Source organism: Malurus melanocephalus, unplaced genomic scaffold (assembly GCF_030028575.1).
Source record: "Malurus melanocephalus ecotype Western Australia unplaced genomic scaffold, MMel_1.1 scaffold_379, whole genome shotgun sequence".
Taxonomy (NCBI): domain Eukaryota; kingdom Metazoa; phylum Chordata; class Aves; order Passeriformes; family Maluridae; genus Malurus; species Malurus melanocephalus.
The window spans coordinates 522,403-539,375 of NW_026623611.1; the positions used below are offsets into that span (position 1 = coordinate 522,403).

The 16,973-nt window shown below is 42.6% G+C and overlaps 1 protein-coding gene across 6 annotated transcripts in view; it reads left to right on the forward strand.

The window, feature by feature from the left end:
- Window positions 1–16,973, forward strand: part of AGPAT3 (1-acylglycerol-3-phosphate O-acyltransferase 3) — an 88,452-nt gene that overhangs the window by 24,593 nt on the left and 46,886 nt on the right. For 3 of the 6 annotated variants that reach the window (XM_057378894.1, XM_057378891.1, XM_057378893.1), the window contains exons 2-3: window positions 3,368–3,439; window positions 13,198–13,318. The exons of 1 other annotated variant lie outside the window; for it this stretch is intronic. The gene's annotated coding sequence lies outside the window, so the exon portion shown is untranslated. The remainder of the gene's footprint in view (window positions 1–3,367; window positions 3,440–13,197; window positions 13,319–16,973) is intronic. 2 more of the 6 variants (XM_057378892.1, XM_057378895.1) reach the window with 2 other exon arrangements.

Sequence of the window (16,973 nt, forward strand, 5' to 3'; positions counted from 1 at the left end):
CGGGCCAGGAGAGCAGATTTCAGTTTTACTTGCTTTGTCCACTTCATGTTCTGTACATTTGAGGTGCCCTGCTCCCTCAACTGACCATCAGAGTAATGTGCATGCGCTGCAGAGCTCTCTGGAGGAAACCTCTGCCCTGGATCTCTGCTCCTTGAACTGTTGCTCCAGGAAGTGTCAAATTATCCTGTTCCTTGTTTCACAGGGATGATGCTGGAGTGTCATTTCCTTGTCGGTGGTGTCTGTGTAAGCCTCTTGGGGGAAYAAACTTTATTTCTGTTCCTGCTCACTTGAGTGACCTGTGCAGCCTGCTGCCTGAATCCCTGTTTGATTTCCAAAATTAGTGTGGTGTCAGGAGTGATGGTGTTTTTYACCATCAGCTCTCCAGGAGCACACACAGAAGACCAGGGCCTCACCTTTCTGTTTTTTGGGGAAGACAGAAAAAGGAGCTTTCTCTCAAGCTTTGCAGCTGCTTTTTCTCTGACCCACTGAAGCAGCTTGGTCCAGCTGGATGCCAGTCCTCTCAATGTGTGAAATGATGCAGAGCAGGCACAGTTTTGCTGTGAGAAGAGGCACAACCAAAGCCTTCTTCTGCCCCGTGGCACAACAGCTTTGCTGTCCCTGGATGGAATTTCAGCAGCTCTTGAACTTGCTCAAAAGAGCAACTGTCACCTGTAAAGTCCTGTGACCCTCAGTCCCTACAAGTGCTGAGCTGATGTGGGGTGAGCCAGTCTGCTCTGGGTGTTGTGTATGGTCAGGTTTTCCAAAGCTGTCTTCCAAACCTTCCATCTCCATGTGGTGCGACTTATCAACGAGGGAACCTGGGCCTTTGCCCTCTGTGGGTCCCCAGGCAGCGGGAGCAGCTTTGATCCCAGCCTGGAGCCTTGACCAGGATTGCTGTTAAACAAACAATGGGGGAGTTTTGTGCTGGTCCTGCTGACCATTGCAGGGTGTTTCCAGGCCAGGAGCTCACATCTTGCCTGACTGAGGTGGCACGTGCTGCCCGGTTCTGCCGCAAATGTCTGCCCGGCCCTCCCTGCGAGCCACAGATGGCTGCTGGGGACACTGAGGATGTCATTTCAGCCACATCTCCTTCAAAAACTCGGAGCACCCAGCATGGGTCTCGTCAGAGGAAAATCGCTGTGATCAGGGGAACAAAACTTTGTGCTGTGACTTATAAGTGTGTGAACAAAGAGCAAGAGATCTCTGATGGKCTCTGGGCCTGCTTAACCTGCCCTCCCCGTGTTTTCACACTGCACACACACATCTGTGCACTTTGTCCTGGTGTTACTCAAACCATCATCCTTTTCTCCCTTTTGATTATCCTGGACAGCATTTTTGTTGGGATCCCTTTGGATCTTCCTCCTGTCCAGGTTTGTGCCTCTGAAGCCTGTCACCTTCCCTGAGGAGGCCTCAGTGTGAGTGGGTTTGAGGGCTTTGGGACATGGCCCTTGGAGTGGTGCCTCTGCTTTGCTGGGCTGGGGAAGGGAAGGGAAATTTGGCAAAACTCCATTAGCTGTTGCCATTTCAAGGGAAGAAGTTGCTGAGGGAAGGCAATGGTGCCTAGAGTTTTTTAGGGTGAGGATGGCCAGTGACTATTAACTCGCCACCCATGTGTCCCAAATCCCAAGTGTTACTGTGGGGGATTTAGGCCAGGCTTGTTTGGAAGGTGCTGTAAACCTACAAACCCATGCTTCTGTGCTCATAAAGGGCATTGATCTTGGGAAAGAGCATTTTGATGTAGAGTGATACAAAATAAAACTGAAAACAGAGGTGGTGTTCAGCAATGATGAGGAAGATGACAAAAGGCAGGGCAAATACTGAGGAAAGAGAAGTGGCACAAGAGGGCGGAGGGCCCTCAGCAGAAGGCAAAGCAGATCAAATATAACATCAAATATAATGTGCATTACTTCTAAAAGCTCACAGGGAGACGTTGAGCCCTGTGTTTAGCTACCACCTTTGATGCTGGCTATGGCTGGGACTTCGATATGTTCTTGCTGGACTTGTTGCTTTTTCCACCTTCTCATAGCAGGGGCAGGTGCTGGGGGTCAAGTTGCAGTCTTCATTCCTCTGAAAGGAGCTATTTTTGTCCCTYGTGTGCTCTTGATTACAGCATGGCTGCCCAGGGAGTGACCCCCTGGGTTGTGGGTGTCCTTGGGAGCTTTGTGTCGGTGGCCAGTGTTGGGGACCCAGCTCAGGGTGTCTGTTCAGAGGAGCACACCAGGGAGATGAGCACGGCACATGGGCAGCTGGAATTATCCATGGGTTGTACCTGGCTGTGTGTTGGCCAGTGCACAGGTTGGATGTGGTCAGTTTGACACCCAAGTACTAACAGAATCCATAAACCAGCTAAATTTAGGCATTAAGTGTTAAGAGCAGAAGTGAAGATTACCAAAAGGCAAACACCGTTTCATTCACAGCGCAAGTTTTTGAACAAACTTCTCTTGACATGCTTGTTCTGGAATTTAATCCATTTGAAAAAGGGATTATCCAATTCAAAAAAGGTAGAGAAGAATTTTCATGTGAACTAAATAGCTTTTAATCTAACAAATARTAAATTGGACATGCTCCTTCTGCCRTAGAKGAACTTTTCTTAAGCAAACCTAACTTTATTTTGGTTAATGTGTTTTTCTGTTTGTTTTTAATAATCAGAGAGGATAAAAAGCATCTGGTTTCTCACTAAGGTTTTGCATGCTTCTAGTGTCTTGAATTGGGGTACTTTACAGTGATAAAGAAACTATTTTTTTGGTAGTAGAGGAGGAGCAACAGTGAGAGAATTGCCTTTTTTAGTGAATTTTATGTGGCTATGAGAAGAGGATCTTTGAATTTGAACTAGACATTTTCTTGTCTTCAGTTTTCTGCAGAAGACTAAAATGAAATCACAGCTGCTTRGGAAACATTTTAATCAGTAGGGAAAAATATTTCACAACAAGATAGGAGAGTTAGGTGGGTTTGCTCAGTTTTAAGCTTTCAGAACAGCTTGTTTTAAAATTAACCTGGAGTCATTCAGGCTTCCATAGTGCAACAGTGATGTAGTGCAAGGTCTTTGAAGACAAATATACAAAGGTCAGTCTGAGATAGAGGTAACTGGGACATGGATGTTTTTAAACTTTAAAAGTCTATMATTTTTTCTTTTACCTCATGGAAAATCTCAGACTGGGTGACTTRCACTGTATGGAGGTAGTAATAACCTGCCACTGACCAAACCTATTCACCTGATATCAGTGTGCTGAGTGTGGTTTCAGACTCTGGAGTCCCTCAGCCATCTGATGTTTACCCTGGGATCAGAGAGCTGTCAGTGTGTAGGTAATGCCGGTTTGTGAAATACTTGGAGGGTATGGCTGAGTGATACGACATGTCTGTCTTGTAGGTAGGGAGTACCTGGAAGGAAGACAGAGCCCYTCAAGTTCCGAGGAGAGAGGTTTCAAGTTGATACACAGAGGTATGTATTTTCTTTCCCCACCCCATCCCAATTTCTGCTTTGTCAAWGTTGAGAGATCTAGCATAATGGAAAAATTAAAAAAGCTGTGGGTAGATAGTGGGTATCTTTCTAAAGCAGGGAATTAAAACACTGTTAGCTTAAAAATAYAAGTTTTCTTCCCAATTTTGTCAATGTAAGACCTGTCTTAAACAACTTTATTTTCTTTTTTTCTCATGAAAGTTTACTGCAACTAGCAGAAGCTTCTTTGACACAGTTCTGCTTTGCTGTTCATTTGACTTATCTCTTCCCACATGAATAAGCCACACCTTTGATTAATTGTGTCTTGTCCTTGAAAATAAATCTTCAGATAATTTGCATAAGACCCGAGGCACAAGGTTATTGGAGTAAATGCATTGGGGGTAGAGGGGCGGGAGTTTTCAGGGCTACAAGGTAAAAGCTGTAAGGAAAGAAAATAAGGAAGAGATAAGTAGTCTTTTATAGTCTGAGTCTATGTATGAGCTGAGCTGCTGCTGTTCCTGCTGACTTGAGGGTTTGTTGCTGTATGGTCTGTCCTGGAGTTTGAGGTTGTGGTTTGTTTTGTTTTTAACAGATGTCTTGAGGGTTTTTTTGGGAGTTAGATAATTAGAAATACTTAAAGTGGCAGTTTTTAGTTTGAGTYTGAAGAATGGCATCTAAGCAGAATGACAGACAATACTGAGGAGTTTGCTTTCTGTGTGGGTGGGTCGGGTTATTTGTTTGGTTTGGGTTGTTTTAAGCCCTTCTTTRGAACTGAGGAAGCATTGTTCTGTGTGCGCCCTTAAACCTGAGTGGTAGAATGGGTGGCGTGATGTACTTGTTGCARTGCTGAGCAGCCAGCAGACTTCCCAGTAGAGTGTATTTTATGGTAATGTTTCATCAGAGATTGTRCTTTTTTTAGAAAGACATAAAGGAATAAATATAGAACAACGCAGGTGCTAAAAATAACCATTTGCATTGACGTCTAGTTTTTTTTTTTCTTCCTTTAAAAGAGACCTTTTGGATATTTAGYAAGATGCATCATATCTGCTCAGAATCCTTTTGGCTGCAGTGATGTCTTGAGGGACAGACAGTCAGCTGATCTTAGAAAATAGCTTATCTTGGTTTGATTGAAGAGTGCAGTGTGGGAATAGAGCAGATGCCGAGGAAGAGACTTGATGTGGGTAATGGAATGAGAAGTTGGTTTAATTACTGCAGCTGTAGAAGCTGGGCCTTTATGATCTTCAAGATTAGAAGACTGCTCAGCTCTTGTGTTTATGGAGGAAAAAAATGGATACTAAATACTTCAGTGAAACCCTGAGATACATAATGGATCTCACTRGAAAAGATGGTCCCTTGATAGGAAAGCTGCTTTCACTGAATGGTTTCAGTTGCAGCCCAGGATATAGTAATTCTGTCATCCTTKTAACTGTGAGATGAGGGAATGAATAATCTTCCAAAAGGTCTCTAATCCTAGAAGCTGAGATTTTCGTAGCGGGAGAATGATTTACTTGAAGTGGATTTTGAAGTAATTCTCAATTTGCAGATCTGMTGTGGACACGATTCCTTGCACATACTTGTCCGTTTGATTCCATTCCAAATAGTCCTGTGAGATCTGTCGTGTGAGAGTGAGCTGGTGAATCACTTAACACTTTTAAATCAGTTTAAGATTAGATTATTACTTCAGTGCGCTTCAAAAYGTATGAATTAAGTGCCACACTTCTCTATTTACAAACTGAACACGTTTCAGTATCCAGAAGCACTGGGATCAGCCTAAGCTCATCCCCATTGCCTGCTGCTGCCAGGAGTGGGTGGTGTGGTGCATGGGGGCAAAGGGGTCWGGCCTTTTTGGCATCTCACAGGTTGTGCAGCATCAGACTGATGCTGGTTGATGGTGGTTGGAGCAGATCAGTCCTGCAGACCATCCCAGGGCCAGCACCCGCTCAGCCCCATGAGCTGGGAGCGCATCCTGCAGCCTTCCCTGTGGGATCGCTGTGGCCGCTTCTCCCTTTGAACTTGAGAACGGGTCAGATGTAAACTGCAGTTTAGACACAGAAATAGCTGGCACCTGCTGCAGTCACGCTGGGCTGKGGTGAGCTGGGGCACTGTGCCAGSCCAGGCTGGCCAGCAGAGTGGTCTGGTGAGGTTTTCTCCGCCTGTCACAGGTGGAGCAGCCTTGGCCRCGGGGAGGAGCATGAACGGACCCTTGGCAGGGCTGCTCCTTGGGCTCCTGCAAATTCATAAAACACCCGTGCTGGGTCACCCTTGGATCACAACTGTTTTTGTCTCCTCAGCCACACGCTTTTTTCTGTTTGACTTGGTTTCTTTCCCTCCCTCTGCTTTTAATCAAATTTACTCTCTCGCTGTGTTTGACCAAGGTAGGACAGTGCAAAGATAATACTTCCTCTTAGGAATTAATTACATTGTTATTTTAGATTGCAAGCTTCATCAGGCTTCTGGAAATATATTATTCATGTACATTTCTGATTAATTAAAAATGCTATTAAGATGGTATTTAAAAACTTCCCCTGTGTAAACAAGGGAAAAAAGACAGTTTAAAAGTCCAGATTCTCCTAGAGAAGATGAGCTAGGCCTTGACTTAGCTTTTTTGAAGATTGTTAGACACTGTTCCCTTGAAAGGAATGTGCATATGTGTAGTATTAGCATGAATATCTGTAGTCTGAGTATGCATATCTATAAATTTTTTGAGGGCCTGAAGAGGTGACGCATTGAAAATTATCATCTCGTTCACTATGAAATGGCTTCAACCACAACAAAGAATGAAATGATTTTTCTCAGGATAGAGGTGTRTTTAACTGTTCTTTCCTTGTTTTGTCCTGGAATGAGATATGATAACAAATACAGCTTGTTCTACTGTTGCCTGTTCAGATCTTACCTGCAGCAGTTCAGAATTTTAGAGGTTTCTTTAAAAGACTTTTACCTTCTTTGTGCAGAATGCTAAGGATTTTGGACAGGGAGCAAACTTCATTAGTTTAAGTGCTTTATTAYAGATTTTATTTCTAAAGTGCTCTTCATTAAAGTTCTTAACTAGATTGCCATTCTAGAGGCTTTTAATTTCACTGGTATTTGAATTATGAATAAAYAGAAATATTGGGAGTTAGTTTAATCTAACCAGGGGGAGTAAAATAACTCCTGAGGAGGAGGCTTGAGCTACAGACTGGTTTGTGCCCAGTGTTGGGGTGTGACCGTCACTTGGACGATGTCCAGGGTGAGGTGGACAACAGTGAGCCAGGCAAGGGACAGTGTCAGAGAATATTTTTAGCCAAGCCTGCTTGACTTGTGACCCTGGTGACARTCTCTTGCTAAAGGGGGCTTAAAGCAGGCTGGGAAGGGGTGTGGGTGAGCTCAAGGTGACGCAAGCCTGGCGTGCTGGGACGTACAGGTGGCTGAGGGTTTTAATCCTGATGCCACTGATGCTTCAGCTACAAATTTTCATTTTGGAATCTTATGGATTCAAGGCTGGTAAAGGAAGAGCATTTCGCGGCAGTTCTTAAATCCCACGAGGTAGCTCCTTCCTGTTACCTTTGCCTGAGTGTTCCTAAGGAAATGATTAATTTGGAGTAACTAGAAAGTCTGCTTGTGGAAAATCAGGGCATGAAAATTAATGATCAATTGCTTCTCATTACTGAGTAATTATGAAGAATTGTGTTTAGGATTTTTCTTTTTCCTTACTGAAGTCCTTTTAAAGACCTACATCTCTTAAAACTATTACACACCAAAGAAATCTATTACACACCAAAGAAATTGTCAGAGCAATAGGAGAAAAGCTGATGAAGCACATGGGCATAATTCAGGGACCCTCAGCCCCAGGGTTTGGGGCAGGGCACAAAATGAAGGTGGCAGAGGAGCACTGTAGGGAAGGGGATGTGCTTCAGTGAAGGTCAGCCAGGAAGAAATGAGGGAAGGCTGTTTGCAACTGACTTTTGTTTGTTTGTTTTTTTAAGACTTGAAAAGTGAAAGAGGAAGAGAAATTAGAAGTTAGGCTTATCCCTTACACTGCAGATTATTCCTCTGTATGTGTCCCACACTCAGTCCACTCAGGTCTCTCTGTAGTATTTAAGTGCTGACTACAGCARCTCTCCATGTTTCTGTGGAATGCTGTGCTTTACGTAGTTCTGTGTTCTGCTATTGCTGTAATTTTTTCCTGTAATGGGCTTATTCTAAGCAAAAGAGTATTCCAGTATTTTTTTAAAAAATAAAAATCCTTGGAATTGCTCTGAACGTGGGAGACTAACATGATATATTGCAAATGAGAAAAAAAAAGTGTACAGTTAATGGTCATTTAAGAAAATAATTTAGGTCCTTTTTCAGAGCCTACTTCTTCCCAGAAGCCAGTTTAGGCAGGTCTTGTGTAAAGTATGGATGAGTTTGCATCAATATTCAAGATTTATTCACAATTTAAATTTCATTAATAAACCCAGCTAAACCCCCAAGCATTCCAAACACAAGGAAATACAGAAACCTTGCCTAAGTCTGCTCAAATTCCCCTCTTACRCTTACTCTTTTATGCTGTTTTTCACATAGACCTTTAATCAGGGGTCAGTCACGGAAAAACCTCAGAGGCAACCAGGGTAAGAAACTGCAAGGCTGTAAGAATTTACTCTTGGGAAAGAACCTGTCTGGACTGTAACTGGGATTACATTTCCCAGGACAGGGCACACTTCCCTTGGTTCAGAGATATTATTTTAAATATTTTAAAATATTTTATTTATTTTAAATTTAATATATAACCTGGCTGCCCTGGTTGCTTAGGGCAGCTGTGTCTTTCCCAACTTCATTTCACATGCTCGTGGTTTCCCTGTCCTGTATGTGAAATTCTGTCTCATTTGAGGCTTGGAGTCAGATGAAAGTTTTCCAGCACTATTACTCTATATAATATATAATGCTATGCCAGGTTAACTGCTGAGGACTTACCCTGCTTCTGGTCTATAGCAGGAGAAGAATTTCAGACTTTTTAACAAAGAATAATTCAACCTCTTCAAGTTGGACCAGGGTTGTGTTGCAGCCCTGCTGCAATGACCTCAGCTATCACCTCCTCCTCCAGGTGTTGCCAACACTGGCACTGCAGGAAGGACCCTTTGCAGCTGCTTCAACCCCAGCAGCTCACTGGAAAATTCCAGTGCAGTTTGCATGTAAAAAATAAATAATAAAAGTCATGGTAAGCAGCCACCTTCATCAGGGAGCTGAAGTGACACGCTGGGCTGTGGATTGGAGCAGCTGAGGTGCAGGCTATGGAGCAGTGATCCCTGGCTGGAGGCTGGGATGGACAAGAGGGGGCAGTAATGGTTTAGGCTGCCACGGCTGAACCTCCTCCAGGATGTTTGTCAATCAGAACCCTGGCTGCGCATGGTTAGGGACAGGGTTAGATCAAACTGATGGGCTGCTGGTGCTCAAGTTCTCCTGGTGAGTGAACAGATAACTTTGTGGAATTATGAGGCCACAGATATATTCACCCACTTCATTCTTGCTTATCTTGTCTTAGAAGCTCGAAACTGAAGGGTTTGGTTGCAATTTGCAATGGAAARTGAATTGCTTTGCTGAAGAAATCTAATTTTCCACCTTGGAAAGGAATGGATTTGTCTGTCCTTGGTCCAYCTAGGTCAGTAGTCTGGYTTATTAATGGATTTCCTTACTAAARGCTTTACAGCCAACACAGTGACTGGGATTTGCTCTGTCATTTCCGTGTTATTCATGATTCCAGTTCTCTTTTCACCCTACTTASACCTCCTCTGACAGCTATGGAAAGAAGGTTCACAGTCAGTTATGGATTATGAGGAGGAACTGCTTCGGATTGTTTGCTGTACACCCATCATAACTTACTGAACAGCTTCTCTGCAGTCTTCCTACTGTGAGTGAAGACTCCTTTGTCTGAAAGCACTTGCAAATCAATCATTCCCAGTTATCATTAGGGAAGTGTTTAGTTTTTAGAGGCTTTCTTTCTGAGAGGTGATGGTCACAGTTGTAGCATGGTAGCAGGAAGGAATTTCTTGAAGCCATTCTGTCAGTGATGGATGATTCCATAAGACTCTGAGAGAGGCATGCCATGAAATCAGCTTTGCTATCTAGGGAGGAATTCAACTTGTGATTAAAAATACATTATCATTTCCCCTCTTTTTTTTCCCTGACATTACTCYGTCAACATCAGGTTATTGTACAGAAGGTGATGTTTAGGGAGGGAACCAAGCTGGGGAAGCAGGGATTCAAACATATTGATACTCCCTRTAGTGAGGAAGAAAGCTGACCAGAAAATACTTTCAGTAGTTTTAATAAATTATTTAAGTAAAAGAAAAGAAGGAGTGGAAGAATTAAAAAGGAATGAAATGTTCTCCTTGTGAGATCATGCTGAATAGAGAATTGTGTGTGAACGCTTTTTAGTCTTGTATGTCTTGAATGTTGGAGCACTGAGATTATTTTCAAGGCTGTGGTATCACAAAGTAGCTAATGGAAAAAGGGGTTTGGAGGTTTTATTGAATTCAGTGCAAGGTACTGTACAGGAGAGAAGCTTTAAGTGTTTAAGTGCGTGCACATTTATATTTAATTGTGGCACTGTTTTGAAATGGAAAAATACGTATATGCTTCAATGTGACTCTCATCCTTAATGTACTGCCTCAATCTGTTTGTTCCATTTTAGAAGACAGCAGAAAAGCAATTTGATACAGCCTGCAGTGTCCAGTACATGGTGTTTTATATATTAATATAGCAGTACTCTTTCTTTTTTTTAAGTGAGAAAGATGAGGATCCTAAATGGGAAGAGCTTTTCTCTCATTCTTYAGGGCTCAAGTGCCTCTTAGCAGGCAGCAGTACAATAAGCAGTGCCAGACCAAAGCTTGCTTTCAGATCCTGTTCTCTTGCATAACGCTGCTGTGCTTCAATCTTGAACCAGGAATTATTCTCTTACCGGTTGCACTCTCTCGTTCTGGGAACTTTGACCTCAGTTTTATCAGCTTTAGTAAAATGTCTGCATGAGAGYTGCTGTACACAGGCAGTGAAAAGGCAAAGATCCCTTTGACAGCCCRTGGAGGGAGTGTTCAAGAATTACTTCAAGACCAGAGAATGTGCTTGTTCCAAGGAGCAGCTCGACTTGTGTTGCACTGGTTTTAAGGATCCCTGTGTTATGGGATAATGGGAAGCAGGATGAGATAATGTTCGTGACTTGCTGAGCTTTTTTCCTCAACACTTTCTATTGCCATAGTTGCATGTGAGGATTTTAACGAAAACAAAACGGGTAACATTATTTTAAATTTAACAATGTTTGTTTGTCATATGGGTATGCAGGAATGTTATGGAAATTTTTTCTACTTTATCCTGTAAATGAACTTTCTCCCAGCTCTGTAACTCACAGAACCATCTTCCCCCACCATCACTGAGAACTGAACCAGCTGCTTTTGGTGATACTTTTATAGAACTTTTGATCAATATGTAGATGGATGGCTCCAAAACTAGTTGGAGCTAAAGAAAGCAGGTAATTTGTCATAATAGGGCCTCCTTAAGCATGTAGTTTATTATCACCAAAAACTTCTCCCAGAGCTTTGCTGTTCTGAAAAGTTCAAGCCTGAACTTACTCTTGACTATCTGATATCGGTTTGTTCTAGTTTCAGCAGCCTTTTTTGCCTGAAGTGGTTTATTTCCTTTCTTAGTGGTTGTCTTTTTACCGACTCATGAGGAGCAATTGCATCTCAATCCTATGGCTCCAGCCTTTATGACCATGGTGCCTGTGGTGTTACCAACTCAGTGCACCTTCATGTTCAAATTGCTTTCCAGCTTTGTCATCAGTTGCCATRATTACTCTGTTTTCGTGTGTGCAAGCTATTAATCAGTTAAAAATGAACCAGAAGGCTGATAGTTGGAGTTTGTGTTTTCATCAGTGACTCTCAAGGAGCCTGCAGCTTTTTCCTTCTGTGCTGTCAGGCACCATCTCTTTTGGGCTCAGTCTTTACTGCTGTCACAGTTCCTGTGCCCCCAAGTTTAAACTTTTAATGTGATACCACATGGGAAAGTATGCATACTTCGACATGCAGAAAGCTGAGATTTACTTGTAGTTGTTTTGATCAAATTCCCTGTAACCAATCTGTTTTGTTATGATCTCTTTGTAGCTTCATTTTCTGATTCTTTGTCAGTCTTTGCTGAAATCTTGTGCTGTTGAGGAGTTCTGTAGCCTTTCTTAGATGTGGCAAGTCAAACTGGTTCATRAAACTACTGGCACTAAAATCTTGAAATGAATCTGCATCCTCTGCATTTTTAGAGGTTTGAGTACAGTTGGCTTTTAACTGAGTGTGGAGCAGTTGCATGTGTTGGTTTTGTTGGACAATTTAGATAACAAAAAGTTGCAAAAAGCAGTGTATGTTTTTTGAATGTTTGCCTGGTCATCTGTTTTCTCTCTCTTTAGTGGCAGCGGTGGAAGATGTTGTTCCAAAAGCCAGGAACTGTGTTTTGACATAAAACTGGCCTTGGACAATGTCCCAGTCCAGATGAGCTGGCATTAACTGTCTGCAGAACTAAAGCTGAGCTGGGTGGGAAGGAGCTAACGGGGCTGACTGGTATTTCCTAGTCCMGTTTGGTTTCTCCAGCTCAGTTTTGTGTGAAGTAGATTGGAATTGAACAGTTTTCCAATGGCATCATGTCYGGGGTCAGGATGTAGAGTATGAACCTGCCTGCCTGGTCCTTATCTGCTCCTCCAATAACACTGTCACAGAATTCTTTAATTCTTTAAGAATGTTTCATCACTGGTGACGTCCCGTGGCAGGCACTTGCTGGGCGTCCTAATAAAAACATTTGCATTTGTCTGCAGACTTCCTGGTTAAAATGAGTTATAAATGAAGCAATTTGTGTGAGAGGAGCACTCTCTTTTCTAACAACTTGCTAAAGGAGTGGTGGGTTATAGAAATGCTTTGTATTAGCTTTTGTGATACATTAACTTGCTGGGCAGATGTTTGAAAAATATTTTTCCATCCTTTTTTTTTTTAAGGAAAAACAGGTTTGCAGTCTGGTAAATCTGAGTGTCTCTGGGGGTTTTCTCATTTTTGAAGTTYGGGTTGTAGATTTCTGCATGAAACTTTCATGGTGTGAGGCTTGTGAAATTAGATAACATGCTTTAAACAAGCCACCTCTGGGTAAAGTACATCTCTAATTACCGAGACTAAATTATGTGGAAAGTGAGCTTGTGTCTGAAGTAAATCTCCAGTTCAGTAATCTAAAATTAAATAATGATTAGCTTAATTGCTTCAGGATCATAAAAAACACTCTTAATAAAATATAGGGATTAAGTGTGTGTTCTGAGAGTAGATAATTGCTTCTGCTTCCTTTTCAGTAACTTCTCTCAAGACAGGGTTTGGCGGTAAGAGAAATAAAATAACCTTTTGTTATGCTGATTAGTAAAGCTAGGAAAAGTGGGCTAGTTCATGCGTATTCAGGCCCTTGCTCCTTTCTRAATAGAAGCTGCAATTTCACTACTAATGATAAATTTAGAGCACTTGCTTTTAATTTCGTAGATATGTGTCAGTTAGACCCTCTGAAAGCAATAATAGATGGTACCTGTGGAGCTGAGTGTAGTAATAAACATGGCAAGGAGGATCAAATATGGGTTTTTTTCCTCAGAGAAAGGAAAAAAAGAACCTCATAATTTTAGTCAGAAGTAACTGAGTTATTCATTACCTGAGTTGTCATTTGCTTGTTTGCATTGCATTTTGCTTCTAAACAAAACATTTCTACCTTCATTCATTGAGGAATGTCTTTTTTGCTTATAGGCAAATGAGAAAGCAAATCTCTTGAGACATAAGCAGTGGTACTTCCCTGGAGGGAGGAGATGGGGATTCTCCTGTTGCTCTGAGTGTTGCCAGGTGCCAGAAGTGGTCCTCAGTGGTGGTGGTAAGAAAGAAATCTTCCCCCACATTTCTGTATTTGCGTTTTGTCTATAGCTATATGCTTTTAGGAAAAATCCTGTTCTTTTCATAGAGCTGCATGAAGCGCTGGGAGAGGCGTCAGAAGTCTCCCACTCTGAGAATTTTAGTTTAGGAAGGAAATCAGCACTTGAGCTTGTTGCTTCTGCTGTCTCGTGTATGCTGTATCTATTGGTAATCTTTGTAGCAGATACACAAATAAACCTCCATGGGACTCTGGAAATACTTACCTGTCTCCTCCTTCCTTAAATGTGGAAGAAGGGGAACTRTTCCCCTTATAGTGCTTGAAGAACCTCCTTCATGGAGTTCATAGAAATCTTATGAGTGGGGTCATTTTAAGCTACTTTTAATCTGAGCATCTTTAAATTTTATCCAGTAACTGGATATGAAAATGTGAAGTATGTCAGCAAACTTCCTACTTTTTGCCTTTTTTTTTTGTTGTCTGTCCTACAAACAGTGACAGGGAAAGTGGAAAGCTGTTGAGACCCCACTGACACAGCAGAGAAGTTTTTTTTCAGGATAGGATCTTGAAACCTGTGGTTAGTGTCAGATGCTGGCATTTTAATGATCTCTGGTACCCTGCCCTTCATGGGCTATTAGTATATTTTTTTGTGGTAAGAAAATAATTCAATCTTCATGATTTTGCAAAGACCCGAATTGTTGATTTAGTATTCTATCACCTTTCAAGATCTGTTGTAGGACAAGTAGTCTCCATAAAAATGTTGATTTCTGTGAGATATTTCTCAAAGCTCTGATTCACAAAGCAGCATATGCTGGATCAGCCACAATCTGCGTTCGGGGCATGGATTGACCCTRTGCAGAGTTACATCCCTTTAAGATGTACATTTTCCTGCCGTAGAGAAAGTTACAGCATTGATCCCAGCTCATTAGGTGGGTGAATAAACACTTCCTGTGAGCCCAAAATATTCTTGGRTCAAAACTTTTACCCCCAAAAATTAGCTGTTGCAGCTGAATCTGGCTGACTGCCTGCAACTTTGCTGTGTGGAAGGAGAGCCAGTAGGTTGATTCATTAAAGTGGCCTTGTCCCAGTGCCATGGTGACCAGCTGCTTTCAGAACTGGTTGTGTAAAATGTTTTTGCCTGGGCTCATTGACACTGGTGTAGGAGCAATGCCCCAGAAACACAAGAAAACCCTTTTTTATGCATTTCCTGTTTTGTAGAATACTTTTCAACTTACATGGCTGCAATTTTTCAGTTTCTTCTTTGTGTGTAAGGCTTGAAAAGGTCATTGATGAGTTACTGAGAGRCTAAAATGTGCTTGGAGGGCAGGATTTTTAATTGTGACAGCTCTCAAATTCTCAAGCTCTGCTTCTGTTCAGAGAAGAGAAAATTTGAGTTTCTCATACCCAGCCCTGTTAACTGTGCCCKTGTGTGATTCTGCCTGGGTGTCTCATTTTGGATCACCACAACCTGCAAGGAGGAATAACCTGGAAATTAAATGTTCTGAGTGAATGGCCATGCTGGAAGCTGCATGAGGTTAAATAACCCCATGAATAATTCCATAAGCCTTTACCTTCTTGATTGCCCAGGGGAGGCCACCAAGATGAGATGGATGGAGCACCTCCCCTACRAGGAAAGGCTGAGAGAATTAKGGTTGTTCAGTCTGGAARAGAGAAGGTGACCTAATTGTGGCCTTCCAGTGCCTAAAGGGAGCCTGCTARAAAGATGGAGARAGACTATTTACAAGGATCTGGAGTGACAGGACAAAGGGGAATGGCTTCAAACTGAAAAAGAGTAGGGTTAGAGYAGATATTGGGAAGAAATTCTTCCCTGTGAGAGTGGGGAGGAATTGGCACGGGTTGTCCAAAGAAGTTGGAATGTCACATTCCTGCAAGTGTCCAAGGCCAGGCTGGATGGGGCTCYGAGCAACCTGGGATAGTGGAAGGTATCTCTGCCCTTGGCAWGGRGTTGGAACGGCAYGATCTTTAAGGTCCCTTSCAGACCAAACCATCCTGTGATTCTGTGACTTGTGTCATCTGCTGCTGTTGTCCTTATTCTGTGTCTTCATGGTGCCATTGTTCTTTCTCAGACTTGTCAATGTTACAATTTGTAGAAATTGCCGGAAAAGTCAATTTCATAAAAACTGAGTTGGGACCACAAAGAGGAAAACAAAATAATCTTTGGATTCATCAGGCTAGACTTGAAAGCAGCTCACAAAGCAGTCATGGCAGTCACAGTTTCAAGAGTTTCTACAGTTCAAGGAGGAGAAACTTAAAGTATATTGGAAAACCAGTTCCAGTCCCTATTTTCATATTTAATTTACCAGTGTGGAGGCTGTGGTTAGGTTTCAAAGCCTGTGAGGCAGGGGCCTCTCCACTGGCAGTGATGTTCTGAAAAGCTGCTCCCAGAGATATGTCCCTGCTGTTAGTCTGGCGTGGTCTGGTTTTTGGGCTCAGTCAGTTTTGTACAACTTGCAGAAGAAACGTTCTCTCCTATCTGTTTTTAATGGATAGGGCACTGAGTCGTTGTATCTTTTATTTGGAGGAAGGGAGCATGACAGGGGTTTTTTTGTCTGTAGCACTCAGTTCTCCCACTCTTCAAAAACTGCACCCCATGAAGCTTCGTGCCTCTTCCCTAGGGAAAGAGCAGCCTCCTATTACAATGCTGGATGCATTTATGGCTGGACCTCAGCACTGTTCAGCCTTGCCAGGGTGGTCCCTGCTCAGGGCCAGCACAGGATCCACTTCCAGCTGGGGGTATYCCACTGGTGGAACTCAAAGACCAAACTTGATCTCCTGGGGATGCTTATTTTGAGAAGAAAAAAATAATCCAAACAGCAAGTGCTTTCGAAGAAGCCATTATGGTATTTAGTGTTTTGTAATTGTTTTGGAAATGTCAATGTTGCTGTGAGAACAATTGTTTTTACGTTTGTAAGTTGTGAAGGCCACATATTCAGGACCTTTGGCAGTACTTTCCAAAGCAGCAACAAATACAGATTTAAATACAAATACTGTCTCAGGATGTGTTTCAGGATAATATTATAYTTTAGAAGCAAGGCCACTTTTGATTCAAGCCTTTATTTGCCCAATCTCTGCACCTGTGTCTCCCTTTGGAGAGTGCCTCCCTTTCCTCCTTGGCTGTGGTGTTCAAGTTTAATGGGATAAGTGATACATAAGAGTGGGTCAGCCTGAGACTGAGGAGTTAGAGATTGCCARATGCATTTGTGATTGGAAATGGCTGAGACAGGACACCCCTCTGAAAGGAGAACAGGCCCTGGTGCTGTGGGGTGTAAGGAGAAGGACAGAGAGGAAGAGGCTCAGTGCAGTGTGAGTGGGTGATGGGGCTGCTGGGCCCCTGTGACACTGCAGGACCTGGCTGTGCTGGGACATTTTGCGTCACTTCTGCGTGGTGTCAAGGCAGATACTCTTAGCCATGGCTTTGTGAGCTTTCAGCTTGCTCAGTGCGAGGTCTTCTGGGTTGGATCTGTGTTGCAAGATGGGAACAAAAGCTCTAAGCATCTCCTTGTGCAGTTCTTTTTCCTGTGCTGAAGGCATAGCAGTGCCACTTGTTATGTCCTGTGTGCCCTAGGTTATCTGTTCCCCAATGTCTACAGAAATTATCTATTTGATAAAGAATTCTAAAAACAAATAAAATTAAAAAAAA